Consider the following 17,629-nt stretch of genomic DNA (forward strand, 5'->3'; position numbering starts at 1 on the left):
ACTCTAGGAAGAATCTGACATGCTGGAAGTGCGGGAAGACTGGACATGTAAGGGTTAATTGTCCCGGTGGAGCTAATCCGGCAAATGGCTCCAAAGATGCTAACATTGTCTCCGTCGTTACGGAGGATGACGAATTCTTCTGAAGTCACGTCATCCTCATGGTGTGTCCACGCCACCATGGAAAGGGATGTTCGTTAGCGGTTCCACAATTGAACATGGGCACTGGTTTGGCATTGGTGCAGGTTGTGTGGTGGAAACTGATGTTGTAGCTGATGAAACTTCCAGGGAAAGCCAAACAGGAAGTTGCACCATAACTGTTCAGCTGGTTATACAACATGTGCCGAGGTGAAATGCTTGGAATGTGATATTCTAAGTGTGATACTCTTTATGGTGGGGTATGATAATTCTGTTTAGAGTTATGATTGTCTATTATGACAATGATTGTCGGGTCTTAACAATGTTCGATGAAGATGCAAGTTTTGTCTCTCGGGAGATAATGTCAACGGCATGAAGATGAGGATCATGAAGTTGTCGTCGAGGAAGCGTCTACATCGGTTATCCTTACAATATGGAAGCATGGTTATCTTCTTCTATCCAAAAGGTGGAGATTTGTTGGATATAGTTTTGGATAGAAGAATTGGATATGGTTGCATAGTATTTGTGAAGGATGTTATCCCACATAGGTGGGAGGAAAAAGTTGGAGGGGACTTGCTTAGTTATAAAAGAGGGGTTAAGTCTTCATTCCAAATTGCACCAATCAATACACTTTAAGTATTTGATTATTTCTTTCTTTCTTACCCTTGTTTGAGAGTTGTATTAGTTAAATATTTTGGAGAGTGTAGTTGGCTTAAGAAAGTCCTCTATATCATTGTAACAATTTGTGATATAGTGTATTTCTCTCTTTGGGGGCCGGTGGTTTTTCTCCTATTTTGGAGTTTCCACATTAAATCTTGTGTTGTGTATTGTTCTTATTTCTTTACTATTATTGTTGGTCTGGGTGGTGGGAATTAGCGAGACCGTAATTTCCCAACAACTGGTATCAGAGCGTCAGGTTTGACGGGGGTCTCGGTTATAGGCAAGGTTGTAAAATTCGCCATTCGAGGATTAATCGGTCGGGACTTTGGAAGGATTAATCGGCAATTCGGAGATTAATCGGAGATTAATCGTATTGTACTATATACATTTAAATATTAAATTTTAAAAATTATATATGTAACTACAGAAAAAAAATCATAAATATAAATATAATTTTTAACATAATTGTCTATAATTGTCTATTTTGCTTCAAAACTATAACATTCTAGTTTAAATTCATGTTAAAATGTTAACCATTTTTTACTTTGAGTGACTTTGATAACCAAATTCGATGTTGATCCATTAATTGACGTTCACCGTTTAATTAAACGTATTTTTGAAAATCAGAACGGATTTCTCCTAAAAATGATTAATCGAGGATTAATCGGCTAGTAATCCGGTTTTTTACAACACTGGTTATAGGAGTTGGAGTATGCTCTGTGGTTGCCATGGGAGTGGATCGTCCACATCAGAAACGAGTTCTATTGATCGTATAGGGTATCTGGTTAGACAATATTTTTTCTGATTCGGAGTAAGTGGTGTCTAGAATTTGTAGTGGACCGGGTGTTGGATTTTCCAATTTAACGGATCCTCTGTGCCACTCCACTACATCTGTCGGCCAGTCAAAACGTGAGCAAAATCAGAGAAAGTGTTGTTTATAGGATACGGATACGATGTCGAAGTTCAGTCCAATGAGGTTTGATGTAGAGAAATTTGATGGGAGGATCAATTTTGGCTTATGGCAGGTTCAAGTCAAGGATGTGTTGATTCAGTCCGGGTTACACAAGGCATTGAAAGGTAAACTCACCTTTGTTCCCGGCAGTGATTATAGCAGTAAGTTCGATGAAGAAGAATGGGATGATATGGATTTGAGGGCAGCAAGTGCGATTCGTTTGTGTCTTGCAAAGATCATGCTTGCAAATGTGCACGGGTTATCAACGACAAATGAGCTTTGGGTTAAACTAGAGCAGTTGTAACAGGGCAAGGGCATCTCAAATCGGTTGTGTCTTAAAGAACAATTTCATACTCTGCGTATGGATGAGGGTTCAAAGATTTCAGATCATCTAAGTATTCTTAACAGTATTGTTTCGGAACTGGAGGCAATTGGAGTTAAAACGGATGATGAAGATAAAGCTTTGAGGTTGATATTATCTTTATCATCGTCCTATGAGCACATGAAACCTATTCTAATGTACGAAAAAGAAACGTTGAAGTTTGAAGATGTTACTAGCAAGCTCCTATCCGAGGAGAAAATATTGGAAGGTAACGGGGTCTCGTCATCAGAAGCTACGGTACTACTGTGTTGAGATCGGCAGAAGAGAAACTCTAGGAAGAATCTGACATGCTGGAAGTGCGGGAAGACTGGACATGTAAGGGTTAATTGTCCCGGTGGAGCTAATCCGGCAAATGGCTCCAAAGATGCTAACATTGTCTCCGTCGTTACGGAGGATGACGAATTCTTCTGAAGTCACGTCATCCTCATGGTGTGTCCACGCCACCATGGAAAGGGATGTTCGTTAGCGGTTCCACAATTGCACATGGGCACTAGTTTGGCATTGGTGCAGGTTGTGTGGTGGAAATTGATGTTGTAGCTGATGAAACTTCCAGGGAAAGCCAAACAGGAAGTTACACCATAACTGTTCAGCTGGTTATACAACATGTGCCGAGGTGAAATGCTTGGAATGTGATATTCTAAGTGTGATACTCTTTATGGTGGAGTATGATAATTCTGTTTAGAGTTATGATTGTCTATTATGACAATGATTGTCGGGTCTTGACAATGTTCGATGAAGATGCAAGTTTTGTCTCTTGGGAGATAATGTCAACGGCATGAAGATGAGGATCTTGAAGTTGTCGTCGAGGAAGCGTCTACATCGGTTATCCTTACAATATGGAAGCATGGTTATCTTCTTCTATCCAAAAGGTGGAGATTTGTTGGATATAGTTTTGGTTAGAAGAATTGGATATGGTTGCATAGTATTTGTGAAGGATGTTATCCCACATAGGTGGGAGGAAAAAGTTGGAGGGGACTTGCTTAGTTATAAAAGAGGGGTTAAGTCTTCATTCCAAATTGCACCAATCAATACACTTTAAGTATTTGATTATTTCTTTCTTTCTTACCTTTGTTTGAGAGTTGTATTAGTTAAATATTTTGAAGAGTGTAGTTGGCTTAAGAGAGTCCTCTATATCATTGTAACAATTTGTGATATAGTGTATTTCTCTCTTTGGGGGCCGGTGTTTTTTCTCCCGTTTTGGAGTTTTCACGTTAAATCTTGTGTTGTGTATTGTTTTTATTTCTTTACTATTATTGTTGGACGGGGTGGTGGGAATTAGCGAGACCTTAATTTCCCAACAGGTTAATCGTTCGGTGTCCAATTCAGTGTCCATTTCAGTTGAATAACAGATATATTTCAATATCATACGCTCCAAACCAACGTTATCATGGCAACGGTGAGGCCCAACGGCGAGTTTTAACGCCGGGAAAATGCTGGGACGGAGTAGCACTCCCACCGTCCCCGGCGTCGGATTGTGGCATCGGCGAAAAAAAGCCACGACTCCGTGTGCTCTTATAGCGAAGCTCCTTAAATTCGGTTATATCTCTAGTGCTTTTTTTTTCTTTTTTTTTCTTTTTAAGTTTCTAGTTATGTGTCTTGTTCCAGCCTACATTATTATTCATAAAGATTGTACTTATCTTTCAACCCATATACCATTAATAGCAAAATAAGCTTCAATCCTTCCTCTCCAGTTCTAGTGACACCATTGTTGTCTTCAATGAAATGGTCAGTTTCTTACTTTCATGTTCAGTTGATTCCAATTAGGAATGATAATGGATCAGATATGGAACGAGTGATACTATATTTACATTCATATTTATTTAATGTGTTCATTCATATCCTTATTTATATCCATTTATTTTTATTTCATACATCCCTATCTATATATAATTGATTAAGTAGGATAATAGATATTTATTGAATATTCAATAATTAAAATAATAGTCTATAAATGATTTTGGAAATTAAATATAGATTATAACAAATTTAAATGTATAACAGTTATGTTTCTGGTTTATTACACATGTTTTGGTTGTAATTTGTCGCAGAGTGTGATATGAATTGAACAAAATATGTTATAATATAAGTAAATGTATGTTTAAACCAATCTAAATATGTAACGTTTATTATTTAGTAACAATTTAATAATTTAATAATTCTAACACTTATTTAGATTGGAGTTAGGAGTCTCATATAGTCTTGCTTCGTCCCTTTCTCCACTGTAAGTAACACTTGTGTCATTACTTCTAATAATATTGCTTTGCCTTTAAAAAAAAATGGTTATGATGGATATGTATGATTGAAATTGACGAAATATTGGATATGAATATGTTCAAAATATTTTGTGGATCAGATATAAATGTCAAATTATCATTCATGAATATATCTATTATCACTCGAAAGATATCTATACATACATATATACGTACTAAAAATATGCATATATATCTACATATCAATATAGATATACATACAACATATAGACTTTTTTGTTATTAACAAAAATGGATCGAATCGAATGAATATATATAAATTTTATGAACATCCATTGTCTATCCCTAATTTTCAATATTTTCATTCTTTTTGTCCTAACAGTTTGTGATTCACTTCACAATTGTATTAGTCTACTTGGATCGTAGTAAATAAAATTATTACACAAATACTAGTCACTTAACCCGTTGCAAAACTAAAAGTTTCCATCGATGTTAGTACAAAATAATAGTTGATTTTTTTCCATTATAATTTTAGAGTTATGTCCTATCTACCCGGTGGCATAAAATAACATTCCTCTATACTTCTGTCATTCTGTGTTTGGGTTTATGTGAGTTGTAAAACGAAATAGTTGATCTACTGATATCACTATATTTAATCCTTACTATAATTTCTACAAAACCAATAAAAGTTAACATTGACCCGTCCATTTGACTGAAGTCACGTGCAATCATAAATTGCTATGCTGGCTCTGCCACTGCACTTAACTATCATATGCTTATATTTGTATAGTTTCTGTGATAATCAACTTATGATTTCTTGTCATTATCGACCAATGCTAAAAATCTTAGCAGGTTCCCAAGATGGAGCCTGACCCAGATGTTATAAGTCCAACGTATACCAAAGCACAAGTTCGTCAATACAACGTCACGTTTTCCAGAAATTAGTTTCGATGATCTGCATGAGATGACACTAGCTAGAAGATCATCATCAAGATAAAGGTGGATCGAAGATCATGATTTGAAAACAAGTACTCTCTATTGAGATTGAAGGTGTAAAATCTTCCATGGATGATTGGGATATCAAAGATATGATGTGTTGAGTGCGAATCGAGTTAAACGAAAATTGAAGGTACTGATAACAGGTTGCGACCGCAACAGATGCATTGCGACCACAACAGGCGCATTGCGACCGCGACAGGGTCATTGCGACCGCGATGGATGGGCAGCGAAAGAATGTTCTGGAATAGCTTGCATTGCGACCACGATGACGTCGTGACTTGCTGAATAAGTCGGTCTAGAAGTTTCCTTGTTTCATTTTTTGCACTATAAATACCCTCATATGTAACCTGCAATGTACACCACGAAATTTATCAATAAGAATACTCATTTGGTTAGCCGGGGATTAAAGTAATCATCTTTGATTACATATAACCTCGTTAAATTCTTTGTCTTTCATCGTTCTTACTAGTTTTTTTCGTGTTCTTCACTTTAATCCGTCTTGTTAGGGCTCACGTGCTTTATTCCTAAGACGATGTTCCGCATTTACAAAACAAGCAAGAGACACCTAAAGTTACTCGAGATCATCATTTGAATATGGCCAAGTACGATGAGTTTGAAAATAACGAGCAACTTTTATTTGAGATATGGCCAGAGCAAAAGTTTATTACTAGGGATGAGCATTGTACCGTACCGCTATCAAATGAGTTGGTAACACTATTTTTTTTCTATTCAAAAATGACTACCGAATACCGTATCGCCATTGTCGATTCGGTACCGGTAAGGTAAAAATAAGTACTATACTTATACGGTACCAAATTAAATAACAAAAAATAATTGAGTATAAATATTAACTCATGCATGCATGTTTTAAAAATCTTAAGGCCTATTCACGTCTCAATCATGATTCGAAATCATTAACAAAGTATAGATAATGCGTACTTTTTCAAACTATCATATGCAATCTACATGTAAATAACATAAATTACACCAAACAAAATTTAGGGCAACCAAATCATGCGGCAATCTTATTGGAGCTAAAAATATTAATTCATGCAAGCTTAAAAACAATTACCAGTAAATTCGATCCATAAGCCAAATTCTTGATGGGCCGTTGATGTTAAGCGAGATCATTTCGTGGTTTAAAAGGAAAAATCGAAAAATGCTTCTTTTCAAAGTGGATTTCGAAAAGCTTATGATTATGTAAACTACGATTACTTAATGTTCATGCTCTCGTCGTTAGACTTAGGTGAGAAATGGTGTGGGTGGATTATGGGATGCTTAAAGTCAGCTAGGACATCCGTGTTAACGCTAGCCCGACTAACGAATTTTCTATTAAAAGAGGTTTAAGACAGGGCAACCCGTTGAGTCCTTTTCTGTTTATTATTGTCATGGAGGGTCTTCATCTGGCACTTCATAGAGCAATGGAGGTTAATTACATACACGGTGTCAAAATTGGATATGATAAATTTCAACTTTCTCATTTTTTATACGCGGATGATGTTATCATTTTTTCGGAGTGGAGTCGTCATGATTTTAACCACATCCCGTGTATTCTTGAAGGATTTTATTTAGTGTCGGGTTTGAGAATTAATGTCTCAAAATCACATGTTTTTGGAATAGGAGTAAGTGATCTTGAGATAAACTCATTCGCGGTTGCTGGAGGTTGTAGGTCAGGTACTTTTTCGACTACTTATTTAGGTATTCCAATTGGCTCGAACATGAAGTTAACTTCAAATTGGAACTCGCTAGTTGACAAGTTCCATGCAAAATTATCCTCATGGAAGGCGAGCCTTATCTCATCAGGCGGACGTTTGGCTTTGTTGAAATCCGTTATGGGTAGCCTCGGGATTTATTACTTTCCAGTTTTCAAATGCCCGGAAACTATCCTTAAACTTTTGGAGTCGATTCGTGCTAGAATTTTTTTGGGGTGGTAGCGTGTCGGTAAATTAAATGGCTTGGGTAAAATGGGACTCAATTTTAGCCTCTTTTGATTGCGGTGGATTAAATGTTGAAAGTCTTAAAGCATTTAACCTTGCGTTAATCCACAAGTGGAGATGGCGTTATTTATGTAGTCCGGATGATTATTGGGTGAAGATTGTTAAATCAATTCATGGAAACATTTTCGAACACACCGTGGGTAATAGTTTGTGGTCTTATATAATCGATACATGTGCCAAAACAATCAGCAACACTCTCTTACCGTCTTCGGTGCATGGAGGTGGGTAACGGGAGGACTGTTCGATTCTGGCATGATTTATGCCCGGGTAATACTTGCTTCGCTAGCAGGTACAATCGATTTTTCCATTTAGATAACCAAAAAAAAAAAGATGTTATTGCAGATAAATGGATTGATGGACAGCGGGTCTGCTCTTAGTGTCGAGAGGTAATTGGTAGTGGTAATGATCAAATGTTAAACCTGATTCGTGATGAAATTAGTAGCGTACATGTTTCTGATCGGGAAGAAATATGGATTAGTACCTTGTCCACAGATGGCTTATACTCGGTGAAATCGGCGAGGGATTACATTGACCACAACTCATTTTATTTTGTTCAAGTTGTTTCCTGGCATTGCTAATTCCAAGACCGAGTGGTTCAAGTCATTGCCAAGAAAAGTTAACATATTTTTTGGCGTTTCAAACGTGATTCTCTTCCGCTTCATTGGAATTTATCTGCAAGAGGTTTAGAAATTAATTATATTGTTTGTCCGGTTTGCAAGAATGGAGTGGAGTCGAGATCTCATATTTTTTTTGGGTGTTCATTGGCTTTGGATATTTGACGAAAAGTGAGAATGTGGTGTGACTGTGGGATGCTGGTTTTCAGTGCGTGGGAAGACGTCTTATGTTGGATCGAGACCTATCAAGGAACATCAAGCAAAAAGGATCGGATCACAATGATTGTGGTTACTCTCCTTTTGGTACTATGGCGTGTCCGGAATGGATTAGTTTTTAACTAGCCTTTGTGTCATAGAAATTGTATTTTTGATGTAATTAGATGTTTTTTTTTCGTTGGCTTAAAAATAGAGGTTAAGTAGTCTAAAATTGGAACTACTGGCTATCTAAGCCTTTGTAATTATTTTCTCCTTTAGGGCTTTGCTAGGGAGCGTTTTTTAATAAAATAAATTTGCCCGTTAAAAAAACCTATAAAAGTATTAGTTAACGCAAGCCAAATTGTAATATGAAAGTTAACATAAAACGAATCGCTTTGAAAGTACCGTACTTAAAAAATTTCTAATATATATTACTCCCTCCGTCCCATCTTAAGTGTCCACTGTTGACTTTTCAAAGTCTTTCTTTGTCAATTTGACTGTAAATATTTTTATTTGTGCTATATAATATTTGATGGAAATTATATGAATAAATTGAGATTTAAACGTATTTTCATTCCATATAATTTTTATCAAATATTATATAATCCAAATAAAGATATTTACGGTCAAAGTTGACAAAGAATGAATTTGAAAAGTCAAAAGTGGACACTTAAGATGGAACGGAGGGAGTACTGAATATCGTACAGAATACGATATTGAGGATTCGCGTATCAATGCACATTCCTATTTATTAGTTTTGGTAGTTTATTGCTTTGTAGAAATACTTCGTAGACTAACATGTTTTAGACTTTAGTTGCACATAGAAATGCAATAAATACAGGACGATGATTTAAAAAAATCCTATTGATTAAAAGATTAAACACAAATCATAACATCCTAAATTGGATTCCGGAAATGGATTTGAAGAACTACATGGTCTTGAGAACACTCTTATCTAAAACAAATTTCATTTTCAGATTGACACATCGACGTCATTCAACACTTATTCAAAATACTAAATGAAAACAAAATGAATGTAATCCATAACACATTTTCTCATTAAATTAGATCGACTATTTTATATAATTAAAGCAATGTACAAAAAGTAATTCTGTTGTGAAAGTGACATCGAATTATAGCAAACCGCTAGTAATACTTGAAATAATGACAATAAAGGAACACCAAGATTTAACGTGGAAAACCCCAATAGGGTAAAAACCACGGGCAAGAAAAGAAACGTTTCACTAATATGAATAATAGGAATTACACTTCTCTAATTACAAGGATAAGTACCAAGTTTTATATCTCTTGTAATTAGGAGATTTATCACTTACTAATTCTCTATTAGACTACTAGAACACAAGAAGGAAGAATGTGTTGGGATGATTTAAATGAGCTAACATACTGCTCCATTTATAGTACTCTATAATGGCAATATTGTAAATAATATGGAGACAACTTGTGTGGTGATGACAATTGAAGTCTTCGTGGCATAAGTGTAGCCTTTCAATACCATATGCAAGTTGACAACTTGCATCCACCAATACATGTGCAACTTGACTACTTGTATCCACCAACTATATCTCATATATTATTCAACAATCTCCCACTTGAAGATTTGATTGAAGCCCAATTAATCTTCACACGATAATTCTTCCTTGCCAATGATGTTGCTTACGTTTCTGCTAGGCCGCATGAGGAACGGCACCAAATAAACTTGTCACAATTGATTGACTTTGTTAGAAAATCAGCCACATTTTTATCAGTATGAATTTTCTGCACATCCACGGTTCCTTCTTCCACTTTCTCACGAACGAAGTGATACTGAACTCGTATATGCTTTGTATTTGAATGAAATGCTGGATTCCTTGCAAGATGCAAGGCACTCTGGTTGTCACAAAATAGAGTGATATTCTTTTGTTTGTGTCCGAGTTCCTCCAATAACATCTTCAACCATACTGCCTCTTTAGTAGCTTGAGTAGCTGCTACATATTCTGCCTCTGTTGTTGACGTCGCCACAACTGACTGCAGTTTTGAAACCCACCTTACTATTCCACCACAAAGTGTGAAAATAAATGCAGTGGTAGATTTACTTTTATCGATATCACCTGCATAATCCGAATCAACATACCCTTTGACTATAAATTTCGGTTCCCCATAACATAATGCAACATCTAAGGTTCCCTTGATGTATTTAAGGATCCTCTTTACCGCATTCCAATGCTCTTTACCAGGATTCGCCATGTACCGACTAACTACTCCCACTGCATGTGCAATGTCTGGTCTTGTACATATCATTGCGAACATTAAACTTCCCACTGCTGATGCATACGATACGCGAGACATCTCCTTCCTCTCGTATTCACTGCTAGGACACATAACGGAGGATAACTTGAGATTAGTAGGAAGTGGGGTTGAGATTGGCATACTATCTTGCATATTGAAGCGCTGCAAGACTTTCTTCAAATAATTCTTTTGAGAAAGCCAAATCTTCCTATTATCTCTGTCTCGGTGAATTTGCATCCCTAGAATCTTGTTTGCGGCACCCAAGTCTTTCATTTCAAACTCCCTAGCCAATTGAGCCTTCAGCTTATTAATACGATCTTTGTTGGGGCCTGCAACCAACATGTCGTCTACATATAACAGCAAAATGATAAAATCATTGTCCCCAAACCTCTTGAAATATGCACAAGGGTCTGCATAAAGTCTGTTATATTCAAGGGTCATTATAAAAGAATTAAATCTCTTGTACCAGCATCTCGGCGCCTGTTTGAGACCATACAGAGATTTCTTTAACCTGCAAATTAAGTTCTTTTTTTCTTGTAGTTCAAAACCTTCTGGTTGAAGCATATAAATTTCTTCTTCAAGATTCCATGAAGAAATGCAGTTTTCACATCTAGCTGCTCTAGATGCAAATCAAATGTAGCACACATCGCTAGAACTACTCGAATTGTTGTAAGTCGAACCACAGGAGAAAATATTTCATTAAAGTTCGTACCTTCTTTCTGAGCATATCCTTTAACCACCAGTCTTGCACGATACCGCTCCACTTGATCATCGCCATTTTGCTTGATCTTATACACCTATTTATTTCTAATATGTTTTCTACCTTTCGGCAATGGCACAAGTTCTCATGTTTTATTTTTATGAAGAGCTTCAATTTCTTTCTGCATAGCTGTCATCCACTGAGATGCATCTGAATGATTTAGTGCCTCGCGAAGAGTTGTTGGCTCTCCTTCTTCTGTTAGAAGACAATATGCAACATTGCTTTCTATAATATAATCTGAGTGCCACCCTGGACGTTTTCTTTCCCGATTAGAAATACGAGTCGCTGGAGCTTCATCAACGACTACTTGATTTTCATCGTGCTCTCGTACTGCTTCAGAAGAATCTTTATGAAATTCGTTACCCACCTGTATCAGTATAGTTTCTTTTGAAGTGCTAACATCTTCAAGATCTTTGTCTTCTGTAAAGACAACATCTCTGCTGATGACTACTTTGTGGGCAGTGGGGTCCCATAAGCGATACCCCTTAACTCCATCAGCATACCCCAAGAACAAACACTTTCTGGACTTCGGATCCAACTTTGTCGTTTCTTGAGAATTGTACATTGCGTACACAGGACTTCCAAATACATGAAGGTCAGAATAATTAACTGGTTTTCCAGTCCACATTTCCATCGACAATTTCAACTCAATTGCAGTTGATGGTGACCGATTTATCACGTAACAGGCAGTACTTACTGCTTCTGTCCAGAATGATTTTCCCAAGCTTGCAGTTGCCAACATCGCCCTTGTTCTATCTAACAAGGTTCTGTTCATCCGCTCTGCCACTCCGTTTTGTTGAGGAGTGTATGCTGTTGTGAACTGCCTTTTGATATCTTCTTGTTTGCAAAACCTGTCAAATTCATCACCAGTGTATTCTCCTCCATTATCTGTCCTCAAACACTTGATCTTTTTACCAGATTCAAGTTCAACCCTCGCTTTGTAAACTTTGAAAACTTCAAACACATCTGCCTTCCTCTTGATTGGGTACACCCAACATCTCCTAGTGTAATCATCAATAAATGATACAAAATACTTTGCTCCTCCTAGGGATTAAACTGGTGCTTGCCACACATCAGAGTGAACCTATTCTAGAATCAATTTACTTCTAGAATTTGATGTGTTAAACTTCAGGCGATGCTGCTTGCTGATTACACAATGCTCACAGAAAGGTAGCGATACCTTTGTAAGGCCAGGAATAAGATTTCTTTCAACAAAAATCTTCATACCTTGCTCAGACATGTGTCTAAGCTTTTGATGCCATGTCATAACAACTTTATCACTTGAACTATTCGAAGCAACAGATGCTTCCGATTCCTGTACCGTCTCGCCTTTCAGAATGTATAAATTAGCATCCACATTTTCTCCTTTCATAAGTACAACCACGCCTTTCTTGATTATCATGATCTTCTCATGTATCACCATCTTACAACCAAGATCATCCAATTGTCCTAAAGACAATAAGTTCTTCTTCAAACCCTCCAAGTGTCGTACACCTTGAATAGTACGAATTGTACCATCGTGCATCTTCAGAATGATATCTCCAATTCCAATGATCTTTAGTTCATGATCATTGCAACTGTATACAGATCCTCCTGAGATACTGATAATGCTAAAAACGAACATATATTTAATAGCATTATCCCTCAAGGAAGACAAGCTTTTAGTTACAATTGTTCTATTTACAAGTAATATTCGTTTAAATAATAAAAGGTGAAGACAAAAGTCAGATTCGACGAATTGAAGACGCAAACGACCAAAAAGCTCAAAAGTACAAAGTACAATCAAAGTGGTTCAAATTATTGATGAGAAACGTCTCAAAATTATAAGAGTACAAGATGCGAAATGCAAAGTACAAGATATTAAATTATACACAAGGACGTTCGAAAAACCGAAACCGGGACCAGAGTCAACTTTCAACGCTCGACGCAACGGACTAAAAATTATGAGTCAACTATGCACAAGAATATAATATAATATTTAAATAATTATATAAATTATTTATATATTATATTATATATTATAAACGTCGGCAAACAAGAAAATAAAGGAGTGTGAGCTGATACCTACCTCCATGCGATCGCATGGCCTGTAGGCTTATTTTCCATGCGATCGCATGGTCCTGAAATCCAGGCCACATGCTATAAATTCGCGTGTTTTGGCTCAGTTTTTATCATATATCCATCCATCTCTCTATCTCACTCACGTATATATATATATATATATATATATATATATATATATATATATATATATATTAATTATAATTATAATTTTAATTTTAATTCTAATAATAAGGGTATGTTAGCGAATGTTGTAAGGGTGTAAGTCGAAATACTGTCCGTGTAACGCTACGCTATTTTTAATCACTGTAAGTTATGGTTAATGTTATTTTTAATTTAATGTCTCGTAGCTAAGTTATTATTATGCTTATTTAATGCCGAAGTAATCGTGATGTTGGGCTAAATATTAAAATTGGGTAATTGGGCTTTGTACCATAATTGGGGTTTGGATAAAAGAACGACACTTGTAGAAATTAGACTATGGGCTATTAATGGGCTTTATATTAACTAAACGACACCTCGTTAATTTAATATATAGACTTATAATTTGACGTATTTATATATAACCACATACGCTTGACTGGGTACGGTGGGCGGGATATCTATAAATACCAATAATTGTTCATTTTACCGGACACGGAACTGGATTAATAGTTAATAGACTTGTTGAAACAGGGGTGGATTACATTCAAGGGTAATTGGTGTAATTGTTAACAAAGTAGTAAAACCTTGGACTACACGCAGTCGATAACCTGGTGTATTCATTAAACAAAGTATTAAGACCTTGTTACAATTCGAATCCCCAATTAGTTAAAATATTTGACTTCGGGATAAGAATAATTTGACGAAGACTTCCGCATTTTATGATTATAACTGATGGACTATTATGGACAGATCCGTATGGACATATCGAATAATCCAGGATAAAGGACAATTAACCCATGGGAATAAACTAAAAACAACACGTCAAACATCATGATTACGGAAGTTTAAATAAGCATAATTCCTTTATTTCATATTTAATTTCCTTTATTTAATATTTAATTGCACTTTTAATTATCGCACTTTTATTTATTGTCATTTTATTTAATTGCATTTTTAATTATCGTACTCTTTAATTATCGCAATTTTTATTTATCGCATTTTTATTTATCGCAATTTCATTGTCGTTATTTACTTTACGCTTTAAATTAAGTTATATTTATATTTTACATTAGGTTTTAACTGCGACTAAAGTTTTAAAATCGACAAACCGGTCATTAAACGGTAAAAACCCCCTTTATAATAATAATACTACTTATATATATTTTTGTATTTTTACAATTATAAGTTAAAACTAATATAGCGTTAAGCTTGTTTAAAAGATCCCTATGGAACGAATCGGACTTACTAAAAACTACACTACTGTACGATTAGGTACACTGCCTATAAGTGTTGTAGCAAGGTTTAGGTATATCCATTCTATAAATAAATAAATATCTTGTGTAAAATTGTATCGTATTTAATAGTATTTCGTTGTAAAAATAATACTATTTCATATACACCTCGCATAACATCAAGTATTTTTGGCGCCGCTGCCGGGGAACTTCTTGCTTAAACACCGGAAGCGCAACGCTATATATAAAAAAAAAGATTTTTATTAATTTTTAGTTTACTTTTATAAAAATACGCTTTTGTAAAAATACGTTTTAAATATACGAAAATATAAAAAGAAAAGAAAAACAAAATATTTATATATTTTTAATAGTTTGTTATATATATATAAAATTATAAAGTTTATTTATTTTTATTTTAGTTTTTAAAATACAAGTTTTTATTTATTTATATAATTATTTATTAAAACAGAAAACAGAAAAAAAAAAATAAAAATAAAAAATCCTTCGGTCTGGTACTGTAGCAGCCCAACTCTGGCCCAAAACCCTAGCTCATGCGATCGTATGAGCCCGAAGGCAAAATTTCATGCGATCGCATGAATGTACCTGACACGCCACAGTTGACCTAATTCAGCATTAATTACGGAGTATATTTTAAGTATTATTATTATAACCCTAATTAGGTTTAGATTATTTAATTATTTAGTATTAGTTTTAATTAATTAGTTTTATTTAGTTTAATTAGTTTTAATAAATATATTAAATTAATACTTTTATAAAATAAATAATATAAAAATAATATTTTTATAAAATTGTACTTTTTACAACTTTAAGTTTATTTTTATATTTTGTTTATTTTTATTTGTTTTTAGCGTAATTTTTATATTTTTCGCTCGTAATTAGTTTTAAGATATAGTTTTTGCCATAGTTATTTTTATTTCTAGATTTTTAGGCTTTGCCATAAAATTCCTTAAGTGCTTTTTCTTTAGACTAAGATTTAGGTGCTTTAGAATTTTTGCAACGCCGTTTTATATATTTTAGTACCTTTTTAAGTTATTGCCATTTGGGATAAAGTTTTTCTTTTAAGCTTTAATATTTTTAGACGCAACTTTTAATTCTTAGTTTTTAGTTCCTTTTTAAGTATCGACGCGCTACTTTCTTATTGTTATTTTTCGACGCCTATTATTTTTCGACCTTCTATTTATTTTTCGACGTTTTTCGACGCGCTCTTTTTCTTTCTTATTTTTTGCCGCTCTAGTTTTTAGGACTTAGATTTTTTCTATTTCTTCTCTAAAATTTCTTTAAATTTCAACGAAAAATTATTTTAAGTGGTTAAATTGATAGACATCCAAATTTTCTGCTTCGTAGTAATAGTTGGATTTGTTAGTGGCTGAGTTGTGAGCTTCCGATTTAAAGGGTTCTGGCTCCCTGCTGCATCTATTGGCTATTCGAAACGTGGGCAAAAGCAGAAAAGTCTATTAATTTGATAACTTATATAATTTTTATTTTTATAACTAATAGGATATTCAGTGAATGCACCGAACAAAACGTTCACCACCTGTAACTCGATCAAGACATCTAGCAAATATTGTCGCCGTTGATTTTTCTTTAGAATCGTCATCCAGTCGACCAAGTACTCCAATTCAAATTTCCGATAATCCATTTTTTGAACCCGACCTCACAATTGAAAACCCGGAGGATATTCAGGGACAATTCAGAGATCCTGAACCACTAATCTTTCCTCCGAAACCACCAATCATTCAAACAGAGATTGTCGAGGAACCAACCATTAAATCAGAATCCTATAGTGATTCAGATTCAACAAATTCAATCATGGAGAATCTGGAACCTCTAAATATAGAAGACCGAATGAGAGGTAAACGCACTGGCCAAGGTCACGCAATTACTCAACCAGACATTAATGCGCTAGATTATAAAATCAAAGGACAAATCCTACACATGGTAACAAATCAATGCCAATTTAGTGGTGCGCCGAAGGAAGATCCAAACGAACATCTTCGTACTTTTAACAGGATCTGTACACTATTTAAAATCCGAGAAGTGGAGGATGAACAGATATATCTCATGTTATTTCCCTGGACTTTAAAGGGAGAAGCCAAAGATTGGTTAGAATCGTTACCTGAAGGGGTGATTGATACATGGGACATTTTAGTTGAAAAATTTCTTAAACAATTCTTTCCGGTATCTAAAGCAGTGAGACTTCAAGGAGAAATTGTTACGTTCACACAAAAACCAAATGAAACTCTATATGAAGCATGGACAAGATTTGGAAAGTTATTAAGAGGATGTCCGCAACATGGTTTAGACAACTATCAAATAGTACAAATATTCTACCAAAGAAGCGACATCACTACACGAAAAGACATAGATATAGCAGCTGGTGGTTCTATTATGAAGAAAACCGCAACTGACGCTTACAAAATTATTGATAACACTGCTTCCCACTCACATGAGTGGCACCAAGAAAAAGATATCGTTAGATCATCTAAAGCAGCTAGAGCTAATTCTAGCCATGACTTCGATTCCATTTCTGCAAAGATAGATGCTGTCGAAAGACGAATGGAAAAGATGACTAAGGATATTCACTCAATACGAATTAGTTGTGAGCAGTGTGGAGGATCACATTTGACAAAAGATTGTCTCAGTATTGAACTAACAATGGAACAAAGAGAGAATGTTTCATACATAAACCAAAGGCCTGGAAATAATTATTAGAATAATTATCAACCGCCAAGACCAATCTACAATCAAAACCAGAATTATAACCAAAATGTTCCATACAACAACCAACAAGGTCCTAGCAATCAACAAGTATCCAACAATACTTACAACCAGCAAAGACCTATTTTTCAAAATAAACCACCACAAACAGATGATAAAAAGCCAAATTTAGAAGATATGATGTCAAAGCTAGTTGAATCTCAAACTCAGTTTTTCACATCTCAGAAACAAATGAATGAACAAAATGCTCAAGCATTTAG

At 35.1% G+C, this 17,629-nt stretch overlaps 1 non-coding gene across 1 annotated transcript; it reads right to left on the reverse strand.

Annotated features, from left to right (window-relative positions):
• Positions 1-16,844: 16,844 nt before the first annotated feature.
• LOC139895219 (small nucleolar RNA R71) lies at positions 16,845-16,951 on the reverse strand. The gene has a single exon (XR_011775681.1). It is a non-coding gene; the product is annotated as a small nucleolar RNA R71 (small nucleolar RNA).
• Between the last annotated feature and the right edge of the window lie 678 nt (positions 16,952-17,629).

The sequence above is a fragment of the Rutidosis leptorrhynchoides genome, chromosome 2, assembly GCF_046630445.1.
Source record: "Rutidosis leptorrhynchoides isolate AG116_Rl617_1_P2 chromosome 2, CSIRO_AGI_Rlap_v1, whole genome shotgun sequence".
Classification (NCBI taxonomy): Eukaryota; Viridiplantae; Streptophyta; class Magnoliopsida; order Asterales; family Asteraceae; genus Rutidosis; species Rutidosis leptorrhynchoides.